Source organism: Spermophilus citellus, assembly GCF_964194105.1.
Source record: "Spermophilus citellus genome assembly, chromosome: 15".
In the NCBI taxonomy this organism is placed as follows: Eukaryota; Metazoa; Chordata; class Mammalia; order Rodentia; family Sciuridae; genus Spermophilus; species Spermophilus citellus.
Window position 1 is genome coordinate 66805598 of NC_138195.1, and position 12309 is coordinate 66817906.

Sequence of the window (12309 nt, forward strand, 5' to 3'; positions counted from 1 at the left end):
TATTTATTTTGGTATTGACAATTGTTCCTAGAGGTGCTTCATCACTGAGCCACGTCCTCAGCCCTTTCTATTTTTAATTTTGAGACAGAGTCTTGCTAAGTTGCAGGACCTTGCTCAGTGGCTGAGGTTGGCCTTGAACTTGGGATCCTCCTGCCTCAGCCTCCACTGGGACTGTAGGTATTGTACCACTGTGCTCAGCTTAAACTTTCAATTTTAGATTTCCTCTAATTTATGAAAATGGTTGTGCTTTGAAAGGTGAGGAAGTTAGCATTCTAACATTCTTCTTTTTTAAAATATTTTTTTAATAGTAGATGGACACAATACCTTTATTGTATTTTTGTAGTGCTGAGGATCAAACCCAGTGCCTCATACGTGCTAGGCAAGCACTCTACCAACTGAACTACAACCCCAGCCCTCTAACATTCTTTTTCTTTTTCTTTTTTTAATTGTAGATGGACACATTACTGTTATTGAATTCATTTATTTTTATGTGATGCTGAGGATCGAACTCAGTGCCTCACAGGTGCGAGGCAAACGCTATACCACTGAGCCATAGCCCCAGACCCTTTAGCATACTTCAGAAAGCATCGCTCCCCTGAATTGCCAAGTTTTGTTTTTGTTTTATGCTATCCAGGTTTGTGAAATTCATATTCTGATTTTTCTTTTTTCTTTATTTGTTCTTTTTAGCTATATATGACAGTAGTCTGTTTTGACATATTCATACAGACATGGAATATAGAAAAATAATTGGCAAATAAATGAAAAAAAAATGGAGTATGTCTTATCCTAATTAGGATCCCAGTCTTGTGGGTGTACATGATGGTGAGGTTCACTGTGGTGTATTCATATATGTACATGGGAAAGTTATGTCAGATTCATTCCACTGTCTTTCCTATTCCTATTCTTCCCTCCATTCCCTTTTATCTAATCAACAGAACTTCTCTTCTTCCCCTTCCCTCTTTTTGTGTGTTAGCATCCACTTATATTCTGGTTTTAATCCGAATTTTCATAGTTGTATAAAATTGATTCTGTATTTAAATGCACGCAATGCTAGATAAGTTGTTTTGGTGTTAATTCTTCAATGAATAAAGACTGAAATATTCTTCTAGGATTAAAGGATGGGAGGAGGATAAATAGCATCATGGAGACATTAGAAAATATCCTTCTGGTTGCTCAAGGAACATTCATACGCTTTCACCAACTTCTCTTGCTTGTGGAAAAGAGGACATGGGGCATTTTGTGACCCTGGAAGACTTGTTGAAAATTACTTACTTCACTGATTGTGGGTCTTTACTAAAATGGAAAGTGTTAATAATTATATTAGTTAATAACTAATAACTACATGTTAAACTTAATGCCTTTTAGTAGAGATCAGTATGGTAAGGGTTCTTGCAGGATATTTGCAGATTTCCTCTATTTTATGAAAGTTTTTATTCTATGTACACCATTTTTAAAGATTCTTTGCAATTCTCACTTATTTGTATTTCATCTAGTCTTTGATTCAAATTGTCATTGTCACTTTTTAAGATATTATGCCATTATTCTTTCAGAAATCTTTCATCAGCTCCCCATAATGTTCAGGACACAATTCAGACTTTAACATGGCTTTTCAGGCATATTTTAGCTTACTGCTTAATTTTACCTAGTTTATCTCCACGTTCCAATATCAGCATAAAAATAGCTAGAGTATTCATATAGTACTTCATAGGCCAGGCACTGACCTAAACAGTCATAATAATTGCTTGTAATTCAGCAAACAGATCATGTAATTTCACTTTATACCTCTTGTACATTCTCTATTCCATTACTTGAGTATTCTTCATCAGTTTTTTAATACTTGTTTTTTGAGACTCCATTCAATCACTTCTTAGAAGCTGAATTCCTATACTCACATTCAGTACCCTAAACCCTCCTCTCTTAAAATTGTTGTGAGATGTCAGGGCACTGCATAAACATAGAGCAACACGTACTGATTGTTTTGTATGACATTAAAATATGTAATGTCTCACACAAGCGGAACACAGAGTTTCTCCCTCAGTTTCATCCTGTATGGCCCCTTTTCCTGCAGAGATAATAAATTGGAAGTTTTTGTTACATCCATGCAAGTGAGACATGAAGGTTGCTCCATCTATGTGCTAGTAGAGAAGGGAGAAGTGGTTAAGACTATGAATGTATTAGATTGGTAGATGATTAGTAGAAGCAACAGAATTTTCCTATTGGGAATGAGAGAAAGCAAATAAGGAGAACTCACGATTTTGATTCAAGCAACTGAAAATTTAGTTGCCCTTAACCAAAAAGGGGGAGACTTTGGGTGGAACAGGTTTGAAGGAGAAGGTAAAGAATTTAGTAGATACTCACTGTGAATATAGCACTGATATTATAAATCAAGGATATGAGAAAAATGACAGGAGGGGACCTTTCATCGTCAGTCTCTTGTTCAGTAACCATGTGAGTTCTCACTTCATCAGCTTGATGTTATTTCTATGCTATTTGTGGAAGTTTTGTATTGTTTTGGTTTTAGTTTCCCATTTATGTGTGTATACAGCACTCACTCTGTGCCAGGTGTTGTTTTACCTAATTTTCCAAATATCAATGTATTTAATTCTCATAAAAACCTTATTAAAGTAAGTTTATTCTTCCCACACCTGTGTTACAGATGAAGCAGAGGAATTAAGGAAGTTGTTCAAGGTCACACATCTAGGAAAGGTAGAATTAAGAGTCAAACCTACAAATTACGAGTCAAACCTATAACAGCTTGGTTCCAGAGTTTGTGTTCTAAACAACTATGCAATAGTGCTTTTCCTTTTTTTAATTCCCTGTGACTTTATTGTGGTCATGAATGGAGAATAACATCAGAAACTTATTTCCATGTCATTTACTCACAGAGAGGTTGTAACTCATGGGTATTTCCATAACTTTAAGAAAATAAGTGTTATTTTCATAATATAAAAAGGAACAGTATGACTGCTATTGCTGATATGAAAGCTGTGGAAATTGTATCTGGAGGTGCTTTTAACCTAGGCAGGATCACCCCCCTCCCTCAAAACTGGGAAATCAAACTCATAGCTGGTGAATGCTATACCCTTGAACCATACTCCCAGCCCTGGGAAGGGTTTTGTATGAGACCTTCTGGTTATCTAAGTTGGAAAGTAACTACTAGTAGTATATCCTTATGATTCTGTTTACGTGTCTGGCATGTTGCAGAAAGCATTGGTTTGGGATTTGTGAACTTGATGATGTTCTATGCACTCTGTAAAGTTGTATGTTGTTCTACAATGGGGATATCTTCTGAAAAATGCATTGTTAGAAATTTCATCATTGTGTGAACATTATTGTGTTCTTATAGAAACTAAAATGACTGTAACATCATAAGTGATATTATCTTATAGAACCACCATTATATATGAGGTCTGACATTGACTGAAACATCTTTTCACAGCATGTGATTATCTTCTCCTTTTTAATGTTGCTTTAGTTGCTTCGCTATTAATATTGAAAATCCTTAGGAAGCTAGTGGCCTTTTTGCATTCAGGTATTGGTTTTGCTCTGTTTGGCTTAAACTGACCTTACCCTAAAGGGAGTGTAGCTTTTTAGTTCACATTTCTCTTTAATAATCTCAGTGACCTTTAGAGCTGTGGGTTTGAAATGCTGCAACTTTGCAAAGTGTTTCTATCATTTGTTTTTTCCTGGAGGGCATAGTCAGACTTTAAAAGGTAACAATATTAGTGGTTTTGTAGCATTCAGCAAATATTTTAAGGCCATCTTTTTTAGCATCTAATATTCTTAACAGGGACCATGTAAGCTCAGAGCAACACTGTATGGTTTGTGTTTCTTGTTGTAGGCATTAGTGAGTCATCAATACAGTTAAATCCGAACCAAAACAAACCCCTTTTTTCTTGTAGTCAAGATACTGTAGTTTGTGTTTACTTCTTATATTGAATGCAAGTCAACACAGATTATTTGAATATCAATTCTTCCAGTGATCACATAAGTAATACTATTTGGAATGTATAGGAGAAAAGTAAATTCTTTGTATACAGCAAATGCCTGCAGGTATTTGAGCTTAATTCTCCCTGGCAACCTGATTAAGAAAGGCTGATTTGGGCAGTCATCTCTTTTTGGGAGCTTCAAGAGCTAAGGATGATTTTTTTTTTTAAAAATAAAGAGCTGTTTAAAAAAAAAAATAGAGACAGATTGTATGTGGCTGGCAACATCTGAAATACTATCTGGTCTTTTATAGAAAAGGTTTATTCAGGGGAAGGCACTCAGATTTGAATCTCAAAATCTCTTTTTGCTGCATGACCTCATTGAACTGTTAAATAGGAGATAGTTTTAGTACCTATCTTGTTGGAAAAAATAGATAAAATAGTGTCAAGTTTTAAAAAACAGTTTAATGAATCTTAGCAACCATTGTATATTTAGTATGGAATATAAAATGATATTTCTTTATGAGTATAGTATATAACAGATATGAAGTATACTTTTCTGTTGTGATATGAAGCAATGGTATTTCGGTTGAGAATATTAACCAGTACTGTGATATTTTGTAGATTCTTATGATAGAAATGAACCTTTTAAAAACTATTATCTGACATTTTCCTTTTTTAAAAAAACCATTTTCAGTATTTGGTAATTTCTATGAATAGCATGATTTAATTATTGTCTTTGTGCTGAGTTCTGTCTTGTAGCCTCCTGCTGTTGCTGTTGGTTTGAGTTTTATTTTTATTTACCCCTTATCCCACACACTGGGGATTGAATCCAGGAGCACTCTACCACTGAGCTACATCTCAGCCCTTTTTATTTTTTATTTTGAGACAGGGTCTTGCTAAGTTCCTATGATTGGCATCAAACTTAATCTTCCTACTTCAGGCTCCTGTCACTGAAATTATGAATATGTGCACCCAGCCTTGGTTTGAGTTTTGAGTCCTAGAGAAGTAGTTCTCAGTCTTTTTTTGGTCTGAGGACCCTTTAAAAATTAGTGAGCACTTTGAGGAATTATTTGACTAACAATTTATTTGAAAATAAAAATTAACTCGTTACACTTAAACAGCATTTTCATGAAAATCACTGTTTCCCAAAACAAAAAAGAATTTATAAAAGGGCCACTGTTTTTACATTTTTGCAAATTTGTTTAATGTCTGAGTTAATAGAAGATGACTGGATCCTTATATATCTGTTTTTTCATTCAGCTCTTCCATATATTATTTTGGTTGAAGTATGTGAAGAAAATCCAGCCTAATTCAGAAATGTTGAGAGGAATATTTTAACAATTTTTCAGAAAGTTGTTGATATATATATATATATATATATATATATTATAATACTTTACAAGTTTTTAAAAATATATATATATTTTTGAAAATGATTTTAGTACATAGCAAAATTGAGCAGAAAGTATAGCATTCCTATATGCCACCGTCCCCACACAAGTGCAGCTTCCACTCTTTGAATATCCCATATCAGTGGTACATTTTTTTAGTTGATGAATCTACATTGACACATCACTCTTATCCAAAGTCTGTTATTTACATGAGGGTTCACTCTGCGTATGCATTCTGTGAGAGAGAGAGAGAGAGAGAGCGCATGTGCGCGCGAGCGAGCGAGTGTGTGTGTGTGTGTGTGTGTGTGTATCATACATATATCATCATTCAAGTATTTTAGTGCTCTAAAATAATTCTCTGTGCTCTGCCAGTTCATCTCCCTCCCACTGCTCTTGACAACCATTGATCTTTTACTGTCTCCAGAGTTTTATGCAGTTAGAAACACAGTATGTAGTCTTTTCAGATTGACTTCTTTCAGTTAGTAATATTCATTTTAAATTTCCTCTGTGCCTTTTCATGACACAAGGGCTCATTTCTTTTTAGCAGTAAATAATATTTTATTGTTTGGATATACCACAGTTTGTTTTTTCACTTCCTGAAGGAAATCTTGGTTGCTTCTAGGTTTTTACAGTTACGAATAAAGCTGCTATAAACATGCATTTGCAGGTTTTTATGTGGGTATGTTTTAAATTCATTTGGGTAAATACCAAAAGTGTGATGCTGGATTGTATGATAAGAGTATGTTTAATTTTATAAGGAACTGCTATACTGTCCTCCATGGTGACTGCTATTTATCATTCCCAGCAATAATGAATTAGAGTTTTTATTGTCCTATATCCTCACCAACATTTGATGTCTATATTCTTCCCATTCTAAAAAGTGTATGGTGGAATCTCATTTTTTAAAATTTGTAATTCCTTACTGATATGTGATGTTGAACTCTTCATATACTTACTTGCCATCCATATGTTTTCTTTTTTTAGGTGTCTGTTAAAAGTCTTTTGCCCATTTGTATTGGATTTTTTTTTTAATTTTAATGTATAATTTTGGATAACAGTCCTTTATCAGGTATCTTCTGCAGGATAGTCTCCCACTTTATGCTTTGTCTTCTCATTCTCTGAAGTGGTAGTTTATTTTTAAATTAATTATTACATATTATAGTTTATGAAAATTGCATGTATTTGTGGCATACAACATGTTTTGATATATGTGTACATTGTAGAATGGCTGAATCTATAGAAGAGTTTCTTAAAGGTTAAGAAATGTGGAGGTCTGGGGCTGTAGCTTAGTGGCATAGAGCTTGCCTAGCATGCATGAGGCACTGGGTTCGATCCTCAACACCACATAAAAATAAATAAATAAATAAATAAATAAATAAAGGAAGGTATTGTGTCCAACTACAATTAAAAAAAATATATTAAAAATGTGGAATCTAGCCTGGGGATGTAGGTCAGTGGTAGAGCCCTTGCCTAGCACTCTCATGCCTTGGGTTTGATCCTCATCACCTCAAAAAGAAAGCATACCCATATAACGTATGATTTCAAAACATATTAATATGCCATACTATTAAATATATAATATTTTTAATAATAATTATAAATTTATAGAATTATAACATTAAGTTCTTGGTACTTCTGTTTGTTGTTTTCTATCGCTATGACGAATTGTTCTCTGTAAATTTTAGTTTTTGTTTTTTAATTGTGGGAGAGTTGTGTTTTACCAAATGTCTCTCCCTTCAACCCCCATAGAAATACTATGTAAGCAGATTCTAAGAGCTAATGTCTTATTAGCCACCCTCCATCTACTTTGGTAACATAAAGGGCCAAATTTATGTTATGTTTAGAGTTAGGAGTTCTTAGATAGTTCAGATAGTGGAGTGATTCTCAAAGTGTAGCACATTGAATGTGTATTTGGGGGTCATGTATTGTGACTCTTGCGTTTTGGGGGTTTTAAATTTTTCTTTTTAAATTCCAAACACAGCAAATAGCAGGAAATAATATTCACATAAACAAAAACTCTTTAGGGGCCTCAATAATTTTGGAGAGTTTTAAGATATCTTGGAACCAAAACATTTTGAAAACTGCTGAAGTAGTATGTATTTGGATTCTGAAACTTATATAAGGCACAAGCAAAGGGCTTCAGTTTCTTCAGGAAAACGTCATTTTTCTCCTCTTAGGAGAAGCAACAAAATAATCTGTTTTGTCAGTGGATAGCAGTTTTCCACGTACATTCAATCCTTTCTGCACCTAAGGGAGCTGTGTTTCTGGGACAACACTTTTCAAACTTGAGTAAGTAAGTATATGAATCACCCAGATAGCTTCTTTAAGTTTGCTGAGCCCATTTCCAGAAATACTGACTCAGTAGGTCTGAGTATGGGTCCAGGAGTTTGCATTTCTAGGAAACCAAGTGCCAGTTGCTAACATGGCACACTTTTAGGTAACATTGTTCTAGGGTCCTGGCTTTTCTAAGAGTCTGTTTCAGCTTCCTAAGGCACCTCTTGTATCTCTGCATGAGTGTTAAAACCAGAGTTCCTAGCTTATCCATATATAATCTCAGAGTATCAGCACACTGAGCTGTGCCTTCCAGATTCTTCTTCATTTCTTTTACTTAAGGAATTTTCCACCTACCTTTTGAGCTTAGCAATGCATTGAATATGTGTATTTGGGGGTGATATGTGTGCATATATAGTTTTTATCCAATATATCCAGATATTTTTGTAGTTTCAGAACTTTTAAGTTATTTTGGCATATGTAACGTGAATAGTTTGGTCCCACCTAGAAATCTGTCACTGTTCAACAGGAAATTTTCTGTAAATCTTTATAGACTTTGTGGGAAAACAACCTGAAATCATATTATATTATTTTGATTTTTTTGTGGGGGGGGTACCCGGAATTGAACCCAGAGTGATTAAAAACTGACGCACATCCCCAGCCCTTTTAAATATTTTATTTAGAGACAGGGTATTACTGAGTTGCTTAGGGCCTTGCTAAGTTGCTGAGACTGGCTTTGAACTCAAATCTTCCTGCCTCAACCTCTCAAGCCTCTGGGATTACAGGCGTGCCCTACACACCCGGCTTCAGTAATTAATTTAAAGAAACACATGCTTTACAGTTACTTAGAATATCACAACTCATTTGAATATCTGCACAGTAATATAAAGCTTTAAGAATTAGACTCACTGTGTTTTGAGCTTAGTAAATCAAATCTTTTTAAAATGGCATTCTTAATAGTTTGTTGACTTGTCATTTGTTTCTCTTAGTATTAGAATGTTAGTTCAAAAATACATTATTTTGATTCTTTTGGGGGGGGTGAATTTGTGTTGATTAGGCTCTGCTTAAAGTTTTAACATTTGGATACTTTAAAATTTATTCTATGTCTTTGTTAAAAGGATGTCCTTTTCTAATATTTCTTGATATATGTTCCCCTGAATGATTTTAAATAAAGATGGTCAGCTCCCCATCCCTGCTTGCCCTAAAGCAATGCTAGTGGGTATGAAGTGGTGGGTGTACCACCCAGTTAATTCCTATCTGGATTAATGCCCTGATTAGGCTTAGGCTCTCATAACCCAATTGTTTCTCTAAATCCTCTTGCTTTGTCTCACACATGAGCTTTTGGGGGACACCTCACATCTAAACTGTAACAATTGCATTTCCATATTGGTGCTGTTAAGCATCTTTTTCACATGCATTGGCCATTTATAAATCTTCAGAGAAAATCTATTCAAACCCTTTGCTCACTTCTATTTGAGTTATCCTTTTTAATGAATTGTAGGAGTTCTTTATTCAGGAATCTAGACTCTTATCAGATATATGATTTGTAAAAATTTTCTATTTTATGGGTTGTCTTAACTTTTTTTAATAACATTTTCAGATTTGTAGAATTTTAAAATATTTATGAATTCAGATTTTCCTTCTTCTTTTGATGTTTGTGCTTTTGGTGTCATGTCTCAAAATCCATTGCTAGGTCCAAAGTCATAAATATTTACACATATATATTCTCCTAAGTGTTTTATAGTATTCACTCCATAAAGTTTGAGTTAATCTTTGTGTTCAGTGTGAGGAATCGTTCTACCTTCTTTCTTTTGCATATTCTGTGGAAAAGACAGTTTTTCTTCCACTGGATTGCCTTGGAATCCTTGTTGAAAATGAATTGGCCAAGCCAGGCCTGATGGCATATACCTGTAATCTCATGATGAGGGAGACTGGGGCAGGAGGATATCAAAATAAAAGATAAAAAGGACTGGGGATATAGTTCATGATAAAGTGCCCCAGGGTTCAATTCCCAGTAACACTCCCCACCCCACCCCACCCCCAAAAAAGAAAGAAAGTGAATTGGCCATATGGCTTATTTCTGGCCTGTCCGTTCTGTTCTGTTGGTCCTTGTATGTATCCTTGTGCAATCACCACACTTGTGATTGTCATAGCTTTGTAATAGGCTTGAGATTAGGAATTGTGATTCTCCAGTTGTTTTTTTTTTTTTTTTTTTTTTTACCTTAACTGATGTTGGTCTTATATGCTCCAGCCTTGCTGAATTTGTTTATTAGATCTAACAGATTTTTGGGTGGGATTTTTTAAAGGATTTTTTATATATATAAGATCATGTTGCTGGGTATGGTGGTGCATACCTGTAATTCCGCAGCTTCTGAGGCAGAAGAATCACAAGTTCCGGGCCAAAGTGGGTAACTGAGGGAGATCTTGTCCCAAAAACGTGTTTTTAAAAAGGTCTGGGGACATGGCTCAGAGGTAGAGTGCTTTTCTAGCATGTGCAAGTCCCTGAGTACAGTCCCCACTACTGAAATTTAAAAATCATGTCATCTGTGAAAAGAGGTAGTTTTACTTATTCATTTTGGATGCCATTTCTTTTTCTCAATTCTATGGCTAGAATGTCTAGACAATGTTAAAAGGAAGTGATAAGAGCAGACATCCTTGTGTTGTACCTGATTGGAGAAGCTTTCAATCTTTCACCATTAAGTATATTAGCTGTGAGTTTTTCATAGGTGCTCTTATTGGGTTGTGAAAGCTCCTAAATTGTTTACTTTTTTTGTTTCAATTGAGATGATCCATTTCTGGTTTCTCCCTATTTGTTCTATTAATATGGTGACAGATTTCCCCAACCCCCAGCTGATATTTGTGTTGAACCACTCTTGGCTTCCCAGGCTAAAACTGCAATGGGCAGTCCATTTGATATGCTGCTGAATTTGGTTTGCTAGTATTTATTTGAAGATACTTGTATCTGTATTTGTGAGGAATGTTGGTTTATAGTTTCTTGTGATGTCGTTGTCTGTTTTTGGTATTAGAATAATACTAGCCTCATAGAATGAGCCACAACCCCAGCCCACATGGTTTGTCTTTTTAAAGTTTACTGAAACTTTTTGTAACTTAAACATACTTTGAGGATGTTGCTATGTATTTGACAGTGTGTATTCTGATGTTGGTTGGCATATTCTGTGTAATACTTTTAGGTCTAGTTGATTAATAGTGTTGTTCAAGCCTTCTGTTTCTCTCTTTCTTAGCTGAATCATTCATTTTTTAAATATATTTTTAGATGTTGATGGATCTTTATTTTATTCATTTATTTATATGCAACGCTGAGACTTGAACCCATACTTCACATATGCTAGGCAAAGCACTCTACCACTGAGCCACAACCCCAGCCCTGTATCATTCATTATTAAAAGTGGTATGTTTAAGTCTCTAGATAATTATTGTTGAGCTGTCTTTCCCTCAGTTTTTTCAGTTTTTACTTAATCTATTTTGGAAATATGTCATTAGGTTCAAATGATTTTTATTTTATTTTTATTTTTTTTAAAGAGAGGGAGAGAGAGGGGGAGAGAGAGAGAGTTTTAATATTTTTTTTTTTAGTATTTGGTGGACACAACATCTTTGTTTGTATGTGGTGCTGAGGATCGAACCCGGGCCGTACGCATGCCAGGCAAGCGCGCTACCGCTTGAGCCACATCCCCAGCCCAAGATGTTTTTTAAATATTAAATTTTGATGGATTGACTTTTATCATGACATACTGTTCTTTGTCAAGAATTCTTAACAGATTTTATTTTAATGTCTATCTTACCCTGTTTGGACTTCTGTAACGAAATACCATAGATCAGGTACTTATAAATAAAAGAAACTTGTTTCCGCAGTTCTTTTGGCTGGTAATGCCACATCAAGGTTGTGACAGGTTTGGGATCTGGGGAGAGCATGCTTCTTCCTAGTGAGTTTTTTTTTTCCATTGTGTTGTCATGTGGTTGAAAGGTGAAGGATCTTTCTTGGGAGTCTTTTATTGAGGCATTACTCAGATGTTTTAGTAGCTCTCATAAACTTTTGTCTCCTAACGGCCACATGTCCTAATCCTATCACTTTGGGGATTTGGAGTTCAACATAGGAATTTGGGGAGGACACAAATTCCAGACCATAGCACACATGCTTGCCCCTCCTCTAAAAACATTTGATATGATATCAAACATTTTATATACTTTCAAAGTATATTGGTGGGATAGATATTCCCATTTCAAAAAGGAGAAATAGGAACAAAGAAAGAGGTAATAGGCCCCAAGCAAATCTAAAACCCAGTAGGGCAGACAATATAAAACCTTCCACATTCACTGAAGATGGTAGGGAGGATACCATCTTTTGGACCTAATAGGGTGGTTGTTGTGTTCTCTCCCATCCCCCCTCAGGCCAACATCTTCTCCAGTCTGTACATGAGTCACATACCCATTGCTCTTCAAGGATGGAATTGTGTGAGTGGATGACTTTACAGGCCCTATTGAGAGCTCTTTGTGGTAGTCCTGTGTTAGCTAGGGCCTTTTCATCCTGATCTTGTGAGAAAGGGTAGCTTGGGTTTTCTGAAGAGCCTTCACAATTTAATTTTTTGAATGGTAGGTATTAGCTGATTATATATGTCTCTATCAGATGGTTATTTGGCCACATCCTTGGAATTCTCTATGAAACATGTTTCTCATTCCTTACACTGAATATATGGATGAAC

The 12309-nt window shown here is 35.2% G+C and overlaps 1 protein-coding gene across 20 annotated transcripts in view; it reads left to right on the forward strand.

Annotated features, from left to right (window-relative positions):
* LCOR (ligand dependent nuclear receptor corepressor) overlaps positions 1–12309 on the forward strand; it is a 180466-nt gene that overhangs the window by 27924 nt on the left and 140233 nt on the right. The window contains exon 1 of one of the 20 annotated variants that reach the window (XM_081267050.1): positions 562–634. The exons of 18 other annotated variants lie outside the window; for them this stretch is intronic. The gene's annotated coding sequence lies outside the window, so the exon portion shown is untranslated. Of the gene's footprint in view, positions 1–561; positions 635–12309 lie in introns of those variants that run through there. One more of the 20 variants, XM_081267055.1, reaches the window with a different exon arrangement.